Raw genomic sequence first — 20201 nt, 5'->3', positions numbered from 1 at the left:
TTTGTTCTTCATATTACTGCTTGAAATCCTAGCCAATTTCACATTTTGTATCAATACTACTTTTAAACCCTTCTTTGCATAATTTGCCTTGTCTGTAGTGCAATTCCTCACTATTGCCACATAGTTATTCATAAGTAAATTCTGTCCCTTCTACCAAGACACTTTATCTTTTTTATATATTTTTATTTTATTTTATTTATTATTATTATTATTATTTTTTGGCCAGTCCTGGTCCTTGGACTCTAGGGCCTGAGCACTGTCCCTGGCTTCCTTTTGCTCAAGGCTAGCACTCTGCCACTTGAGCCACAGCGCCACTTCTGGCCGTTTTCTGTATATGTGGTGCTGGGGAATTGAACCCAGGGCCTCATGTATACGAGGCAAGCTCTCTTGCCACTAGGCCATATCCCCAGCCCCCAAGACACTTTATCTTTGAAGATGTCTTTTTTTTTTCTTTGTAGCCTGGCAGCATTTAGCTCAATGGCTTGTACAGGAAAGGAGCCCAATGGAACAGAAATAGTGTAGTAAAGTCCGTTGATCAGGAAAAGTTTGTTTGTTACTTCAAAAAGTAAGGGGATGGTTTGAACCACTCATATTTTTGGAAATATAATTCATATTTGTTGGACAAAGTTTTTATCTGGACAGCCAAATATTCATATAAGTGCCAGAAGAGGTTGGGAAATTTCATCATTCCATCTGGATTGCAAGACACATATATGGGTGTGCCCATTCTGAAGTCATGCTTAGAAATATTTAAATATATCCTGGGGAATTTTCTGACTTTATTCAGACAGATGTTTGCTCTAACTATTATTGACTTTTGTTTAGATAAATCAAAAGCCACAATAGTTCAATTTTACTGTTAAAAAAACAGAATAAGCATTACTTTCTGCACTGACAGAGAATGCTTATTGTCCTTTTTGTATATTAAATGCTATTAATCAAGAGAAGCTATTTGAATTAAGCTATAACCCCAAATAAGTAAGAAATGGGTACATAATTGGAAATGGTTTTCCCTCTCCTATTTTTGTACTGCTCTACTTAATATTTGGCAGATGGAGGATGAATAGAAATGCTTAAGTTGGAATGCTTTATGGGGTTTTAAACTGTTGTTAATTAGTTGTGAAATAATTTTAATTACTTAAAAACTCCATTATGACAGTGATTCAAATATGTGCCACATATTGGCAAACTATTACAGACCATAATTTTGGAAATTATTTTACTTACCCTTATATTTATGGGAAGGAAAAGAAGGTACCAATTGTAAATATATTTCTGGAGAAAAGATTTGAAGGAGTAAAGAAAAGCTATTTACCTCAAACCGACCTATAAAAATTTTGAAATCTTCAAGATTTTACCAGTAGTTCAAAGGAATTACTTTTTAAAAATGGAAAAAGGGACTGAGAATGTGGCTTAGTGGTAGAGTGCTTGCCTAGCATGCATGAAGCCCTGGGTTCAATTCCTCAGCACCACATAAACAGAAAAGGCCAGAAGTGGTGTTGTGGCTCATGAGGTAGAGTGCTAGTCTTGAGCAAAAAAAAACAAACAAAAAAGCCAGGGAGAGTACCCAGGCCCTGAGTTCAAGCCCCAGTACTGGCAAAAAAAAAATGGAAAAAGTGGTGTGAAAGAAAGCAAGATCAATTGAATCTAAGCCTCTTCCACACTTTTCTTTTTACTCCTTCAATTCTTTATTTTGGGTATTTGTACTTTTATTTCTAATCCAGAGGAAGGAGATGACAGTCATGGCCATTAAATGTAGTGTCTTTTAACTTTTTCTAGCTTTTTATTCAGGTAAAATACATCAAATAAAATGTATACATTCAGAGCCTCAGCATGATAGTTGGATATAGCTATGAAATGATTATCACAGTCAAACCACTTACCATGACCATCACCCACATTACTTTGTGTATGTGGCAAGAATGCTTAACATCTACTCTATTTAGCAGTTTGCAACAGTTACCAAGTACGATGTCCATGTTGTACATCAGGTATCCAAAACTTCCTTATTTTATAAATGAAAGTTTACTCTGTGGCCAACATCAGCCTATTTCTCCACCAGTTGATCCCTGGTAAACATCATTTTATTGTGTATCTACGAGTCCAACTTTAAACAAAATTCCACATACATGCAAAATCCTGTAATATTTGTCTTTTTGTGCCTGGTTTATTTCACTCAGCATAACATCCTCCAGACTCATCCATGTGCAAATGGCAATCTCTCTCTCTCTCTTTCTCTCTCTCTCTCTCTCTCTCTCTCTCTCTCTCTCTCACACACACACACACACACACACACTCTCTCTCTCTCTCTCTCTTTCCCTCTCTCGGCTGATAAAGTAAACTCTTTAATAGTTCTGGGAAGATCTGCTGAGGAAGGATGTTATATATAAAGCACAGGGGAGTACAGAGATGTTCGTTCCTTTGTTTATTCAATCATTCAAATATTTGTTGAATGAATAAATGAAAAATTAAGAAGGCACGGCTTTTAATTCCAAAGGATTTATAACGTAGTAGGAGATAGAACATATGTAGTTCAATGACTATTATAAATTATAAACTATGTAAGTACTCAAAGACAGGCTATAAAATGTTAAAAATGTAAAAACATAAAAGGGAGACTCACTCCCAGTTTCCCCCTCCTAACATACCCTTCCCTTACAGCCTATGGATGATGGGGAAAGCTGACCTCTTTCAAGCTCCAGTACTAGCTATAGTTAACTTGAGCAGATCAGTATCTTCTGCACCACAGGCAGAGATAGAGGAAGGAGTAGGATAATTAGTGGGTCAGAAATATAGGCAAGATCTCCGTATCAGAAATCTGGACTGGATTAAGATCAAGAGCCAGAAATGGAAGTGCTCAAGTAGTGAAGTTGTTAGAGTGTTGACAATGGGATGGATCTATTAGGAATTTTCTGACCTGGATCCATCACTCAGGTCAAGAATTTGATTCAATTTGGAGCATCATTACATTTGACGAATACAGGGGAATTGTTTCCATGGTATGTCCAGAGACCACTGTCTTTCTAACACACTGGCTTTGGTCCACCAGAATGTTCAGTCTGGTTTTGACTGGGCATCCAGTACTCTCAGCCTCTTGGAATACTCGCTCTAGTCACCAAAACAGTGATTCATTCTTCAATTATATCCAAATAAATTTCTCAAAACTGTTCACTTCTGCCTCCATGATTGCTGTTCCAGATTTCCTCCCACTACTTCTCATCTATATTATAGTCATCTCTTCCTAACTGGTCTTCCTGCCTCCCTTACCCATAATGATCTTTCTAAGACAAAAATCTGGTCAGATATTCCCATGCTTTATCTTGCATCACTCCTCAACCTCTATTTTACCCCAGTTACCTGAGAATGCAATGGTATGCATTAACATGCCATAATTCTTTGAGTTTAATCATTGTTCTCCTTTCTTCTGTCTCCAGATTATTCTCCAGTACTTCTGTCAGAGGATGAGTGTCTACATCAATATCAACTCACTGAAGAACTCAGGAAGTTTGATACATAGGTCTCTTGTGACTGGAAGGTTGACCACTTGTCAGAAGAGTGTCTGCTGACTTGGGTGAAATGTATCAGCAAATCTGGCACAAGGTGGACCCCCCTATTTCAGCTCTTGCTCCAGCTCTTGTGAAGCTAACAGCAATTGAGCAGGCTGTCCATTAACTAAGGTCAACACAGCCAGAACTAGGGTCTAGAGGAAATGGCCTATAGAGCAGGGAGAACGTGAGGACTCTTGACTCCAAAGCACCCTTTGTCCCTTAGTTTTGTTTTGCCCAGCCTTTCTTTTTTTTTTTCTCTCAAATTTTTATTATCAAACTGACGTACAGAGAGGTTACAGTATCATACGTTGGGCATTGGATACATTTCTTGTACTGTTTGTTGCCTTGTCCCTCATGCCCCTGCCCAGCCTTTCTATACCACCAAGAAGTGGCTGAAAATGATCTTGATGCTTAGGAGAACTGTTTTCTACTATTTTTAGATCTATATCTGCAGTTTAGTAACAAGTACTTCTACTCTTTGAAAATAAGTTTACATTTGAGAAACTTTCCTAGGAATATTCATCTTTAAATTGATTTTGTTCTATAGGAAGAGAAGGCTAATTAAATCATTCGTAAGAAGGAGCTTTTAGAGTAATTCCTCTCTTGCCTCATGTGTGTGGAATTTTAACTAAGTACGAGATAAATTAGTTATGCCTCTGTGGCATTTTCCATAGCTAATGTTTTACAACTGTTCCAAAACACAATCAGTCATTATAGGACAGCAGTTCTTGCAGCTGTATTACAAAGAAAGTTGCATAGTCTGGATTTGTCATGTTCACCAATCTTAATATTATTGTTATTAAATTCATATTAATTAAGATTAAATAAACTTATTTATTAAATGACTATGGAGCATTTGGTATAAACACATTGTTTTAGGCACTGGCAGGGATACAAGGATGTAGGAGAGCCATTCAAACTTTCAGGGAGACAATCTGAGATGATTCAGAGGAAGTAGGAAAGGATGCATTATGCTTCATTCAAGACATAAGTTCACTGGTCATTCCACAGAAGTGACTAAACAAACAATGAAATTTTTGAGCATACACAGAGAGAAGAGATGAGGAGGAAGGGAAGAAAATTTAGGGAAAGACAATTTAATAATAGATAAAGTATAGGGCCTGTTCAGAGTAGTGATGAGGGAAATTTTTGGAAATGTGGACTGAGATAGATTGCCCAAAGCTTTTAAAGCCAGCATCTTTGCATGTTTTATTTCCAATATTTCTTAAAGTAGAATCTATGGACCTACTCTATGCGGTTCATATATTTTGTGGCAGTTCTGGGGTCCTTAAACTCAAGGCCTCATACTTACTAGACAGTGCTCTTTCACCTGAGCCATACCCCCATCCCATTTTGCTTTAGTTATTTTTCAGGTAGGGTCTTATGGAATTTCCCCAGACCAGCCTGGACTGTCGTCTTCTTGTCTACCACCTCCCATGTGGCTGGAATGACAGATATGACTTACCATGCCCAGCTTTTGCTTGTTGAAATGAGACTAACTTGCCCAGGCTGGCTTTATCCTACAATCTTCCCAATCTCTACCTCAATACATATCTTTTCTTTAAGAATACATTTTAGCAACAACAAAGGATTTTGCGTCAGTTGTAGCTTTGCTTTATCTACTCTAGGACCTAAGCTTTTCAAAAAGCATTATTCTGGAACATTGTTGAATGACAGGATGGAAAAGGACTGTGGAAAACCATGATATGTCCTTTAAAATTTTGTTCCAATGTGATACATATTTATAGACAAAATAAGGCCTATAAGAATAAAAAATGAGTTTTAAAATCTAAAGACAATCTAAAAAATTTAATGTATCGTGAATGACATTGACATTCATATTTAAATTTAAAGCAGCCACAAGAATTTAGAGCCTACATTCACTTATGTGAGTAGATGGTATTAAATCACACTACTGATTGTAGCAAATCATACCACTGGGCTGGTTTATTATCATTCCCTGGGCACTTAAAAGTTAGTTGGAAAAAGTAAATGATACTGGTGCCTTTGTCCTAGTTGAAACCAAATGACATCACTAGTATACAATGAAGATGTGCCAAGGCTTTGAGTAAAGAAATGGGAGGGTTCAGTTATCACAGGTGCATTGTGATAAAGGTGTACCAAAATCAACAATCACCACCACCAACCCTGTGCTACAGCATTCAGTGCTATTTATAAAGATAATTTTGTTTAAGCAAATTACAATCTGCCCTATTAAATTATTCTTTTAATCTGACTTTTATTTGTTTGGTAGTTTTATTTTTACTCAATCTGTAAAGTTATTTAAGATTATGGTTGTATGAAATATTTCAAACATAAGTTTATGTTACCTTTTTACCTATATTTAAATAAATCATTGATTCAAATAATTTAATATTTTTACTTACAAGTATGTCCATATATTAAACAAGGCATGGTGGTGCATATCTCTAAGGTTTCTAATTAATTGTGAGTTCAAAACCAGCCTGGACTACATAGCATGTTTGAGACCAGCTTTGGCTAAACAACAGGGCACTGTCTGAAAAAATAGTATATATATACATTTCTAAAGTTTGATTTTTTTAAGTGTAAGCCATCATAATACTTTCATTCTATTTTTATGTGCTATCTTTTATTATCTTTGAGTACTTGTACAAAGGAGTTGCCATTTAAAACAGCAGTTTATGAATATAATCCATCTTGATCAATGTCACCCTTTTCCACAGTCGCCTCTACCCTTCCCCTATTTACTTCTTCCCTTGATCTTCCTAATTTTATAGTCTATACATTGAATTATGAACTGCATTTCCCCCCTCCTCTCCTCATTCATTGCCTTGACCCCACATTACCTCTTTCAAGTACCTGCTTCCTGGTGTTTATTTTGTTGAACTTTGATGTAGCCTTTCTAAGAAATTACACTGTTTGTGTTCTCCCTTGAATCTACCATATTTTAGTAAATACATTTTCATACCCTTTTACACCATCAAACATATTTACTTGTAACTTTATAAACTAAATCTAGCTTATATAAAGGAAATATAAGCATGTAAGGGAAAATATACATCCTTTGACTATCTAAAGTTTGAGAAATATTTAAGTAGGCAAACAAAAATTTATTGAATGATTTCATAGAGAGGAGTAACATGGTTGGAATTGTGCCTAAGGACCTGGTATGCAACAATATGTAGTATTTACTAGAAAATAAAGACAAGACGAGGCAAGAGAATACAATTTTGAACATCCAGGTGTGTGTCCATAAGAATTTTGGGGAATGTACAAGGAGAGACATATGGGAGGTATCTCAGTAGGGAAATATTAATGCTTAATGATTTGTAGGGACTATTTTGGTGTATGGAGGGAAAAAGAGGAAGGAATCAATTCTTTTCAACATTCTTTACAAATTTTACTCCTTTTGTTGAGGGTTTAATTTTCTGTGAAGGAAAGAATGAACAGCAGTCGAATGAGTAGGAAATGGGGAGAAAATCAGTTTAACAAAGATAAGGCATTTGACTGTAGATATGATTTTCACTGCCAGTAATACTTTTCAAGTAGGTTAATAAATTAAAATACGGTAAAGGGGTGGGAGAGAAGAATGCTTTTGAGTGTGGGATACTAATATACTAGTTGACCTATAATTAATTTAATTTTTAAAGGACTAGCATCTAGCTGATTTCTTGGTACATGGCATGCATTCACTAAATGTTTCATAAATTGATTTTTTTGATGTGTGTAAGATTACTTAGAAAAAGTTAATCACTTGAATGTCTACTTTTGGCATTATGTATAAAAGCTTTGAAGAACTCTGGTATTTCAGAACTGTATCAAACATACCATATACTTTTTAAAGAATGACATTGCCCCATTGGAAGGACTTGGAAAAAATTATACTAAGTGAAGTGAGCCAGACCCAAAGAAACATGGACTCTATGGTCTCCCTCATAGGGAATAATTAGCACAGGTTTAGGCTAGTCACAGCAGAGGATCACAAGAGCCCAATAGCTATACCCTTATAAACACAAAAGATTATGTTAAGTGAAATGAACTCCATGTTATGGAAATTACTGTTGTAATTACTTTCAACATGTGATGTGAAACCGTAGCTTCTATTATTGATGATCCTCTTGTATCCCCTTCCTGTGGTTGTACCTGCACTATCTCTGTATCTTATCTGAGTACATTGGAAACCGTGTATACAGGTATTAGAACTAGGAAACTGAAAGGGAATACCAAAATCGAGAGACACAGGGTAAAAAAGACAAACGATTACAAAAGCAATACTTGCAAAACTGTTTAGTGTAAATCTACTGAACAACTCATGGGGGGGAGGGAAAGGGGGAGGAGGGGGGGAATGAAGGAGGAGGTAACAAACAGTACAAGAAATGTATCCAATGCCTAACGTATGAAACTGTAACCGCTCTGTATATCAGTTTGACAATAAAAATTAAAAAACAAAAACAAAAGGTCATCATCTTTTATATTCACTGTTCCCCTTTTCCACTGGGGACATACTGAAACAGTATTAGCAGAAGGAATGGATGTCTTCAGAGACTACTCATATACCATGAGTTGGAGCTGGAGTAGCAAAGAGCTGGGACCAGTTAAGTAGACTATAATGAGGACTAGATTTTGCAATAGCAGCATTAATGTGTAGGTACCATGACTTGGGATAGAGAAGATGATTCAAAGACTCCTGCACTGAGTCAAACTTTCAAGTTATTCAGTTTCTGAGAGAAGCAAAGTGGACATTCTCTAGGGAAATCTCCCAGATGTGTCCATAAAACTTTCACTGAAATTTTTTTGAAATGATGAACTCAGTGTAATAATTATGAAACACATGGTAAGCAAATATACAATGAATCAAAGGCAGTAGTACCAGATTTTCACCCTCCAAGGTCATAGAAATTAAAATAATGAGATAATTAAATACATAGAATATATGTGTATTAAATGTATCAATAAATAAATAGAGTGAGAAATCTAGGCATAATCTGGAAAGCATTATGGAGGTTCCTCAAAAGACAAAACATAGAGCTTCCCTGTGACTCAGCAATCTCACTCTGGGACATTTGCCCAAATGACCACAGAATAGGCCACACTAAAGTCACCAGCACAACTCTGTTCATTGCAGCATTGTTTATCATAGCTAAGATATGGAATCAATCCAGATGCTCCTCAGTGGATGAATGTATCAAGCAAAAGTGGTATACACACACAATAGAGTTCTAAGCTTCCATCAGAAAGAATGGCAGTACCTTATTTGTAAGGAAATGGAAAGACTTGGAAAAAATTATACTAAGTGAAAGAGGGCAGACTCAAAGAAACATAGGATGCATGGTTTCCCTAATATGTAATAATTAAAATAAGCCTATAAGTTTATAAGTAAATCCAGTGGATAGTAAAAGACAAATAATTACTCTTGGACATGATTAATTAAACAGCAATCTAAACATTCACATAATGAGATGGAAGGTGGATATTCTTAGGAGAGGATCACAAGGACTCAGTATCTATGTGCATATGATTGTATAAAGTAATGCTTATTGAAATGAACACCAAGAAATGGAAATAAGAGGTTTTTTATTGCACTGTTTGGTTTTTTCCTTTTATTTCTTCTTTTTCTTTGGTTTATTCCATTTTGTCATTGTATTTGACTTCTGTACCCTTTGTCTTGTATCTAAGTCTATCTGATTTGGAGAGAATAGGAGGAAGCACAGAAATGGTGGGACAAAGGGTGAACCACTTAAGCAGTGGTATTAACTAGATGCTATCTTGAAAATGAACTATACAACTTGGAGGGAGGGGATACAGGAGGGAAAAAACTGGGATAGAATGAGGGAATGGTTGACACTGCTCAAAAGGAAATGTACTCATCTCACTCATGTAACTGTAATCATTCTGTACATCACCTTTACAATAAATTTTAAAAATTTAAAAAGGAAATCTAGGCATTTCACAAGAAGAAAAGATATAGAAGAAAAGAGATAGAAAAAATAGAGCTAAACAGAAAATGTAGTCTAATATACACCAAATCAAAGTGCCAGAGAAGAAAATAGAAAGGCTGGAGGAAATGCAATCATGAAAGGATAATGGATATGATTATTCCAGAGTTAAAAGAGAATTATAAATTCATAAACCCAGGAAGCATAACATACTTCAAACAAGATAAAATTACAGTTAGAAGGACAACAGAATTCCAGCACTAACAATAGAAACCAAAAACAGAGGAATAATGTCTTGGAAAAGTCCAGGGAAAATAATTGTTTGCTAGAACATGGCTCAAGGGGTAGAGTAGTTCCTAGCAAGAGCAGGTCCTGAATTCAGTTCCCAGCACTGTAAAAAGTACTTAAAAAACAAAATAACTTAAAAAATGTGTTACTAGAAGACTGCCCTTCAAAATTGAAAGTAAAATGAAAACATTTATAGCAAAATTCAAACAAAATTCACCCACAAGGTATCTACACTAAAATAATTCGAAATGATATTCTTCATGCATTAAAAAATTATCTCATAGGATAAGGTACAAGAAAAAATGGTGGCTGAATAAAATTATATATATGCATATATATGTATATTTCCAAACAATTGTTTCTTACAACAATAATTATAGCATCATTAAATTGATAGAGAACAGCACATGGGTCAGAAAGGGGTTAATGATCACTGAAGTGTTTGAGGGGAAGATGATGTTACTTATCATTATATTTTGCAAGTTAAATTATAATGCTAAATATTCAATGGCAACTATTGAAAGAATAGAAGAATAAAGTACATAAATTCCACATCCATAGGAATATAAAATGAGTAAAAAATTCAACTGAATAGACTCAATCAATCATAATAATTATTAAAAGAGAATAAAGAAGCAAAGCGAAAGCAAATCATGGAGAAATAAAAAATTCATGATATAGAAAGTGCTCATTGATATGAATAATCACAACAAACAAAAGCAGCAATGCAATTACAAAAGACTCACATGACCAGGAAGATTTGAAAATCCTAAGCTTGGAGGCATCTAATAGAATAGCCTGAGAATACATAATAAAAAATTATGAAACTGTAAGACAAGAAATTGATGACCACCATAGTAGATTTCATTATGTATTTCCCATTGTATAAAAGTCAGTATATGGAAGTTTTGAGCAAATACAATTAATAATCTTAATCTAATGCTCATCTATAGAACTCTACACTCACGCTTCAAAACATATGTATTTTTCTCCAAGACAAGTGAAATGTTCTTTTACCATAATGTGGTTGATCTAGAAGTCAATAATGTTAAATAGATTCTCATATATTTAGCATTAGCTAAAATGACTTAAATGAACCAGAGCAGAAATTTCAAATGATAATCACAAATATCATATTTTGAGGGAATAGAGAAGTCAGCACTATTGGTATATGTAAGGACTATTGTAATGTTAGAATGTTTATATTAGTAAAGAAAAGCACTTTAAATTGATGAGCAGAACTACCAACTAAGAAATTAGAAAAATAGCAACATAATAATCCAAATAAATAGAAAAGAATAGAAAAATGAATAAAGATTAACAAGACCAAATTTGACTCCTAGAAAATACTAATAAAAATATAGGCTAGATGCTAGTGGCTCATGCCTGTAATCATAGCTACTCAGAAGGCTGAGATCTGAGGGTTGCAATTGGAAGCTAGCATGGCCAGGAAAGTCTGTGAGATGTTTATCTCCAATTAACCACCAAAAAGTTGAAGTGGAGCTGTAGTTCAAGTGGTAGAGTGCTAGCCTTAAGCACAAAAGCTCAGGGACAACACCCAAGCCCTGAGTTCAAGCCCCAGGATATATGAATCCTCACTAGATTGGTCATTAATCAACAGTATTAGAATGAAATGATATATCTCTGGATACAGTAAATCTTAAAAAGTCACAATGAGAATATTATAAACAACTTGTTTTAATTAAAAAAAAAAACGGACAAAATGGAAAAAATTCTAGAAAAATATAACTGGCTGAAACAACCTCAAAAATAAAGCAGATGGCCCTGCAGCTACAGTCATGTGGAGGGGCCTGAGGGAACAGGCCAAGCCAGGCTCTGGGCTGGAGCTGACTGGCCAAGGTAGTAGGGTAGCCCTGTCACATCTCAGGGGCTTGGCACACTAGCGCTCTAGCATGAACCTGGACTGAATGAAGCTGGCACAACAAGGATTCCAGATTCTGGCCCATTTCCAAGTAGTTTCAGAAGTTCAAGTTTATCATGTGCTATAAGAAATTGACCTTCCTCAAGGAGCTCACTGACTATGACAAGCACTGAAAGTCTGGGGGTGGAGCACCACGAGGAGTCCAACGCCAATGACTAGGATGTCAATAGCTGAGTCCCATTTGGATACTTTCCTCCAGTTTCGCTGTGTCCACAGTGCACTGTTCAGCATGGCGCACAGAAGTCCACTGAGCTGGTCAGGTGACAGCTTGGGCTGGGAGCTTGTGGCTCATGCATATAATCCTAACTACTCATCAGGAGGTTGGGATCTGAGGATGGAAATTTAAAGCCAGCTGGAGGAGGACAAATACAAGAGATTTATTTCCAGTAAACCAGCAAAAAGCCAGGAAGTGGAGGTGTGGCTCAATGATCGATCACTAGGGCAGACCAGCCTGGAGACCTCACATCATGGTCACTTTCCTTTGGCCCTATGTTGCTTATGGCCCTATAAGGTAGCCATCCACTCCACACCCAGTGTCTACTACCCTGGTGAGAACTGGTTGCTACTCCTAGCAGCTTCCTCCAGGAGCTGGGAACTCACTCTGGGAACTCACTGATTGTGGGGCTGCAGGACCAAGGAGCTGAGCTGCTATCCTGAAGCTCTGCCTTCTCCCCTGATCTGGGACATTGTCCCCCTGGGGTGCTATCCCTCTTCCCTTATGGTGGCTCCAGGTGTTCAAAGATTTACATTGTTGGATCAGGTAATATATATTCTCAAAGTAATGAGTCATTCAGAATATTTTTTAAAGAAAACTGAACTTACTGTTCTCTTCAATGTTCTGAGGGTAATGCATAGTTTTCATAGGTTATTGAAGAACATATTGCTTGAGAAAAAAAAAAGACCTGGGCTGGGGCTCAGCCAGTTGGAGTTCCTACAAACTTGGTTTTCCCAGTAACCATCTATTACCCACTCCACCACATCTCAGACTCTAAGTCCTATTACAGCTTACAGTAACTGTATTTGGTTTTCCTTCTGGAAAAAAGAACAGTCCCATTATAACTACGATGGGTGGGAAAAGGTGAATATGATCAAAGTACATAACAAATATGTACAGAAATGTCAGAATGACACCTCTTAGCTGTATAATCCACATACACAAATCAAAAACGAAAATGAATTATGCAAACATTTTCATCCAAATGCTACTCTACATGCCTTCTCAAGTAAGTTTTATTGGAATAGTAATGAACAGATCATTCTAATTTTTTTGATCATTCTAATTTTATACATAGTCATATGCAAAGTCTTCTAGAGAACCTACTAGTATGTTTCTCCAAGTTATTCTATAAGCTAGGTATCAAAATCAGACAAGGAAATTACAACAGCAAGTTACAGGCCAGTTTTACATAGGCAAAAATCCATCATATATAAGTAAGATAAAAGTTGGAATAGCCCAGAAATGCAATGGGTAGCATTGCATCAGAAAGAGTGGATGGATTTATGAATGAGTGAGAAAAAGAGAGATTCTTAAATGAATATTACCATACTTACATAAATATGTGAAAAAATAAAATTGACTTCCTGAACCACAAAACATATATAATGCAATTCCTGGTGGACAAATGAGGAAAATGTCAAACATAAAAATTTAAAAATCCTTTACAGGAGATAAGGAGGAAGATATTTCACACCTAGGGGCATGGAAACACTTCTTCGTTAGACAAAAATTCCACATACAAAACATTGTTAAACTGAACATGGAGGTATATATTTGTACTCTCAATACTTGGAAAGATACAGAGTTTAAGTTTAGCATACACTGCATAGCAAGACCTGTCTCAAAACAAAAGAAAAGCATTATCTGATGCAGGAATAGTTCAGTGATAGAACACCAGGCTAGCAAGTAGGAAGCTCTTTCAAATCACAGTATTGTAATGAAACAACACAATGAAAACATTATGGACACATTTGTCTCCATTAAATATAAAGACTGAGAGGAGATATTTGTACCAGAAAACTGACAAAGATTTAGTATCTAAAACATATGAAGAATTTCTAAATTAGTAGGAGGACAGCAGCCCATTAGGAAAATTGGTATAAGACATTTGTTAGTCATATACATATACATATGTGTGTATAATCGATACTTTAATATGCATAATATATACAATTCATTTCTATATATGTACAAGTGCACACACACACATACACACACACACACACACACACACACACACACACACACACACACACACACAAATAGTCCTGGGCTGGGTCCCCTAGGAGCCTGAGACAGGGATTCTTGAAGGAGGATGGTGTGCTAAGGAGGAATGATAAAGTTACAAGTGAAGGAGGATTCAGCAGAGGAAGCTTAACAGAGTTTTGTTTTCAGTTTGTTCCTATAGGATGGCATCACAGTTATGCTCCACCTGGAGAGAAGGGACTAGATATTTGTATTCCTCCATCAGCCAGTTATGGACTGAGGGATGTCTCAGGCTTTGTCAGATAAGTGCCTCCAATTGGCCGAGGGAATTTGTCTAGGGAAGAATGAAGCTATGGGGCAATTAGCAGCAGCTTGGCTAGGAGATCTGTACTGGTCTATTAAAGAAGATTTGCACATTATACTATCTACTATAGTTGCTCTCATTACTAGTCAGTGTTGAACTCAAAAAGAGGGAAAAAGTGATAGAAAATAGACAGAGATTGCTCAATACTAGCACAAGTTTATTAGGAAAGAAAACCTGTAAGAGGAGAGCCTCCAACCAAAGCTAGAGACTCAATCCTCAATTCCAATCTGAAGTATTTATAGAGGGTTGGCAAGAATGCTAGAATTGTCTAGTGAGGGTGCTTTGAAACTAACTGATGGTGAGACAAATAATGGGAAACAAGGTCATAGTTGGAAGTAGGGAAGCCAAGCCAGGATATCTACTCAAGGTCCAAAATGAGAATAAGTTTTGTCTGGTGCCTGCTGCATGAATTTATCTGGTCTGGGAGATCAGCTAAGGGGGAGTGTTAGTGAATGAATCAAGGCACTGTTCTGGGCCTCCAGTGAAGAACCTCTGGCCAAGAGACAGGGACATTGTGAAATTGTGATTAAGATGAAATATGGTTTTAACGTTACTTTGTAAAATACTTTTATTGAGGTATAATTCACAAGTAACAGAACACATTCAGTTTAAGTGTAGAGTTTGATGAATTTTGGTAATTGCACATACCACAATCCCATCATTTAAAGGAGTTTCCACATGTCAAATTGTGGTTGATCTCTTCTCCTGGGTCCAAGTAACCATGGAACTATTTCCTACAGTTTTGACTTTTTTTTTTCTGAAATGCAAAAGCAAGGCAAGGCTTTATTTAAACGAGCTGCAACTTGGGCCTCATCCTACCCACCCACACAGTGGAGGTTAGGAGGGAGCCCCGAGCTGTGATTACACAGGGCTTATAAAGGCAAAGAACAAAGTTACAACAATCAGGTGTTCAAGCAAGCAAGATTAGGACACAGGTACAAATCTGATTGGCTCAGGGTTTGATTCTAGGGGTGGTCAGAGTTAAGCATTCCCAGCGGTTAGAGTTCTAGACCGACTGGGCCCTGGGCTTGTCCTGGGTTTGCTCACAGGGCCTGCTTATCTCAGGTTCGCGTGGTAAAGTGGGGTTCACGTGGTAAAATGGGGCCTGACTTCAAAGTCTGGCACTTCATTTCCCCCTTTTTCTTTTTGGTACCTTGGGAGCCAATCATGGCTCCATTCTGTCCATTTCAATGGCTTGCATGTCTAGGGGATGATATAGAGGTAAGGCATGGGCCAATAGGGCCCAATGTAGTAACCAAAGGGCCTGTCACCATTTCTCACAAGTGCAGCCTCTGTACCTCTATTTTGCATGCCTCTAGTTTATTCTGCCTCATCTTCCCAAAAACAACTCTGGTCCCTCGGTTTTAAAGGGGGGGCTGATGGGTGAAGATCATCCATCTTGTGTAACTTCTTCAGGATGACTCAGGGGCCTTGACCTTACCTAGCCAGGAACCTATAACCTTAGTCTACTTTACCAAGGGACTGCAGGATTACTGCAAACTGAAAATTAACTTTCAGCTATACAGACTTACCATTAGCTGTATAGTGTTTAGTATCCAAATGTAAGCAACAAAATAATACATAAACTTCTCAGCTGTGCTCTAAGGGTTGGGTGGCTATACCCGTATTCTTGAGCAAGCCCAAAACTACCTAAAATAAGGGAGTGAGCTGCCAAAACAACATCAACATTAGCCTGGGTAGCAAGGAAAGAAGGCAAAAAGAAAATTATAACAATATTCAGTCTAACTTTCTTTTCTTGAGGCGAAGGCGAAGCGGCTGAGTTGGGTGCTTGGAGACCTCCCATGTTCCACCACCGTAGTCGTCGTCCAGGGCAAAGGGGTCAGCTGGCCTGGCATGGAAGCAATGAACCCAAGTGGCGATGCCGTCTAGGGTTCCTTCCACTGTGGTTCTAAGGATTTCAGTCCCCTGGTTTTTGAGACGAAGGCCGGTCCGTTGTCCGACCCAATGGTGGATGGGAAGCCATACCTGGGTAGGATTTCTTCCAGGATCTTCTTAGCCACTACATTTGCAGTCTCATGCTTTGTGGGATAGGCTTCAACCAATCCTGAAAAGGTGTCAGGGACGCCATCATCCCAAGACAGTGCTCCTCTAGGCTTTCCCTCCCAGGCAGTCCCAGCGCTATGCTGAAAGAAGCATGGAAGGAGAAAGAAGCCAGTGGCCACCTCCAGCCCAGGATTTCCAGTTTTGACTTTTTTAGAATTTTATATTAATGGAGTCAAATGACAGTTAACCATTTTATTTTGTTTTCTTTCATGTTTTTTTATATAGTTTTGGCACCATACTTGGGTTTATTAAAAGAAACTGAACTATGAATACATTTTACTGCTTCAGTTGAAAGATCTTAAGCCAAAGAGAAAGTTCAGTATTAGAAGCAGCAAAATGGCTATTTTCTTAAAGACACATAAAAGAATCAAATGCAACAGTGTAGGAAGATAGTCACCTCTACCTCCAAATAAAGAATAAGACCCATTACTCCTTGGCGCAGGACGGAACTTCCTTAACAAAGACCCAGAAATGCTACAAATCAAAGAAAGGATGGACAAATGGGACTGCATCAAACTGCAGAGCTTCTGCATGCAAAGGACATAGCTCGCAAGATAAACAGAAAGCCCACAGACTGGGAGAAGATCTTTACCGGCCATTCAACGGACAAAAGCCTCATATCTAAAATATATGCAGAACTAAAAAAATTACCTTCTTCCAAAACAAAACCGCAAAGAACCAATAGCCCCCTCATCAAGTGGGCTAAATACTTACAAAGAGACTTCTCTGATGAGGAAATGAGAATGGCCAAGAGACATATGAAAAAATGTTTTACATCACTGGCCATAAAAGAAATGCAAATCAAAACAACATTGAGACTCCATCTCACCCCAGTAAGAATGTCCTATATCAAGAAAACTAACAATAACAATTGTTGGAGGGGATGTGGCCAAAAGGGAACCCTACTTCATTGTTGGTGGGAATGTAAACTGGTTCAGCCACTCTGGAAAGCAGTATGGAGATTCCTCAGAAGGCTAAATATAGAACTCCCCTATGACCCAGCAGCCCCACTTTTGGGTATCTATCCAAAAGACCACAAACAAAATCACAGTAAAGCCACCAGCACAACAATGTTCATCGCAGCACAATTTGTCATAGCGAGAATCTGGAACCAACCCAGATGCCCCTCAGTAGACAAATGGATCAGGAAAATGTGGTACATGCACACAATGGAATTTTATGCCTCTATCAGAAAGAATGACATTGTCCCATTTGTAAGGAAATGGAAGGACTTGGAAAAAATTATACTAAGTGAAGTGAGCCAGACCCAAAGAAACATGGACTCTATGGTCTCCCTTATTGGGAATAATTAGTACAGGTTTAGGCAAGTCATAGCAGAGCATCACAAGGCCCAATAGCTATACCCTTATGAACACATAAGATGATGCTAAGTGAAATGAATTCCATGTTATGGAAACAATTGTTATATCACAGTTGTAACTACTTTCAACGTCCCATGTGTATCTGTAGCTTCTATTATTGATGATGTTCTTGTATCACCTTCCTGTGGTTGTACCTACACTATCTCTGAAATCTTATCTGAGTATATTGGAAACTGTGTATACTGGTATTGGAACTAGGAAATTGAAAGGGAATACCAAAATTGAGAGACACAGGTTAAAAAAAAAGACAAACAACTACAAAAGCAATACTTGCAAAACTGTTTGGTGTAAGTGAACTGAACACCTCAGGGGGGGAAAGGGAAAGGGGGAGGAAGGAGGGGGGTATGAGGGAGAAGGTAACAAACAGTACAAGAAATGTATCCAATGCCTAATGTATGAAACTGTAACCTCTCTGTACATCAGTTTGATAATAAAAATTTGAACAAAAAAAGAATAAGACCCATTAGACATATTGAATGAAAATTTATTTCTGGCCATGCCATGCCAAAATAAAAGAGTCAATTTTTGCTTTCAATAATAGAATTATGAAAGCTCTTTACTGCCAGGCCCCAGTGGCTCAAGCCTGTAATCCTAGCTATTCAGGAGGTTGAGCTCTGAGGACTGTGGTTCAAAGCCAACCAAGGAAGGAAAATCCATGAGACTGATCTTCAATTAACCACCAGAAAAACCTAAGTGGTGCTGTGGCTCAAAGTGGTAGAGTGCTACCCTTGTGCTGAAGAGCTCAAGGACAGCTCCGAGACTCAAAGTTCAAGCCCCCATGACCGACCAAAACCAAAAAACTCTTTACAACTACATCTCATTTTTGGATATAAGTTATGGGCATGTGGGCTAATGATTTTCTGAAAACGTTTGTTTATTCAGATCCATAAGCAAAGTGCTTCTTGAATATTACAAAGTGATAACAAATGAGAAGTGGAGAAGGAATAATAATATGGAACACTTCAGGAATATACGTACCATCCTTATGCAGGGGCCATGCTAATCCCTGTATTGTTGCAGTTTTTGCATACACACTAACAAAGCAAGCATATTTAACCATTGGTGTTTGACTTCTTCCACTTGGCATAATGTTTGTTGTTGTTTCGTGTTATTTTATTTTTAATAGTGTTGCATTCGAATAATACTAAGTGCTGGAAGTGATTGGATTAAGTGAATAATTGTTGGTGGATTGTACATTGTGGTTATTCTAAAAAAAAGTCTTGCATTTAAGTTGTTAACATCATTTTCATATGCTACCAGTAAATAATTTCTGTTTTCTTTTTCTTTTTGTCAGTTGTGGGGCTTGAATACAGGGCCTGGGTGCTGTTCGTGAGCTCTTTTGCTCAAGGCTAGAGCTTTACCACTTTGAGCCACAGTGCAACTTCTGGTTTTCCAGTGATTAATTGAAGAGTCTCACAGGGACTTTCCTGCCTGGGCTGGCTTTGAACCATTATCCTTAAATCTAGGCCTCCTGAGTACCTAGGATTACAGGCATGAGCCACCAGCATCCAGCCAATCTAGTAATTTCTCTGGTGCACTTTAGATAAATATTGTATATGAAAAATGAAAAAGAGAACTCAAACTGATTAAATTGTGTTATATGCATGAAGTAGAATATTATACAGTAGTAAAAATAAATGAACTGGGTCTGTGAGTGACAAAAGAATTATTATTGGAAACATTAAGAAAGAAAATATCAAAAATTTATTTGATTGTCTATACAGTATATCTCTTTAGTACTCAAAACAGGGAAATTCTATAATACAGGGTTTAGACACCTATGAATACACAATGAAACTATAAAAGAGGAATTCAGTGATGAATACAATATAAAGATAGTAAATACTGCTGAGGAGGTAGGAGGATTGGATACAGAACACATAAGTAGATAGAACTTATTTACAAGGTTATAGTACTTAAGTACTAATGTCACTTTTTTATCATATTCATATGCTTTGTAAATTAAGTGTTTAATTGTTCACATGGATAAAATACCACAAACTACAAAGAAAAAGAGTATTTACAGCTAATGGTTTATAGTTTGAAGAAATACTTTCTAAGTAAGCCATTTGATCATAATTTTCATCTAAATTCCTTGAGTAATCCATAGTTTTTCCAAGATGTTCATTTATAACGATTCTTTTGTCATATTTGTTTTCTGGACAAAGCCCTAAAGAAAACTTTTAATTATACTTACTTAGCACTTTATCATTTACAAATAACAACAATTAAGTAACCCGAAATTTCCACAATATGTAAACAACCCCCAAATTAAAATTTTTGCACTGAAGCAAACTAATTTAGAACATGTTATTCTGATATAATAATAGTTTATTAAAATATCTGACTTGGTTTACTTTTCATGAATCTCTGATGCTCTGGAAGGTAGTGGTTCAAGTGCCTTGTGAAGAGTATAAATCAAATAAAGGACACAACTCAAATATGATCCACAAAGGCCAAGTGGAAGCTTGTAAAAAGTATTTATAAAAAGT

The 20201-nt window shown here is 37.0% G+C and overlaps 1 non-coding gene across 1 annotated transcript; it reads right to left on the bottom strand.

Annotated features, from left to right (window-relative positions):
- Window positions 1–18655: 18655 nt before the first annotated feature.
- Window positions 18656–18759, bottom strand: LOC125344364. Its single transcript, XR_007209499.1, has one exon. It is a non-coding gene; the product is annotated as a U6 spliceosomal RNA (small nuclear RNA).
- Window positions 18760–20201: the final 1442 nt, after the last annotated feature.

This window comes from Perognathus longimembris, chromosome 28 (genome assembly GCF_023159225.1).
Source record: "Perognathus longimembris pacificus isolate PPM17 chromosome 28, ASM2315922v1, whole genome shotgun sequence".
NCBI classification, from domain to species: Eukaryota; Metazoa; Chordata; class Mammalia; order Rodentia; family Heteromyidae; genus Perognathus; species Perognathus longimembris.
This window is presented reverse-complemented; position numbering and strand designations above follow the sequence as displayed.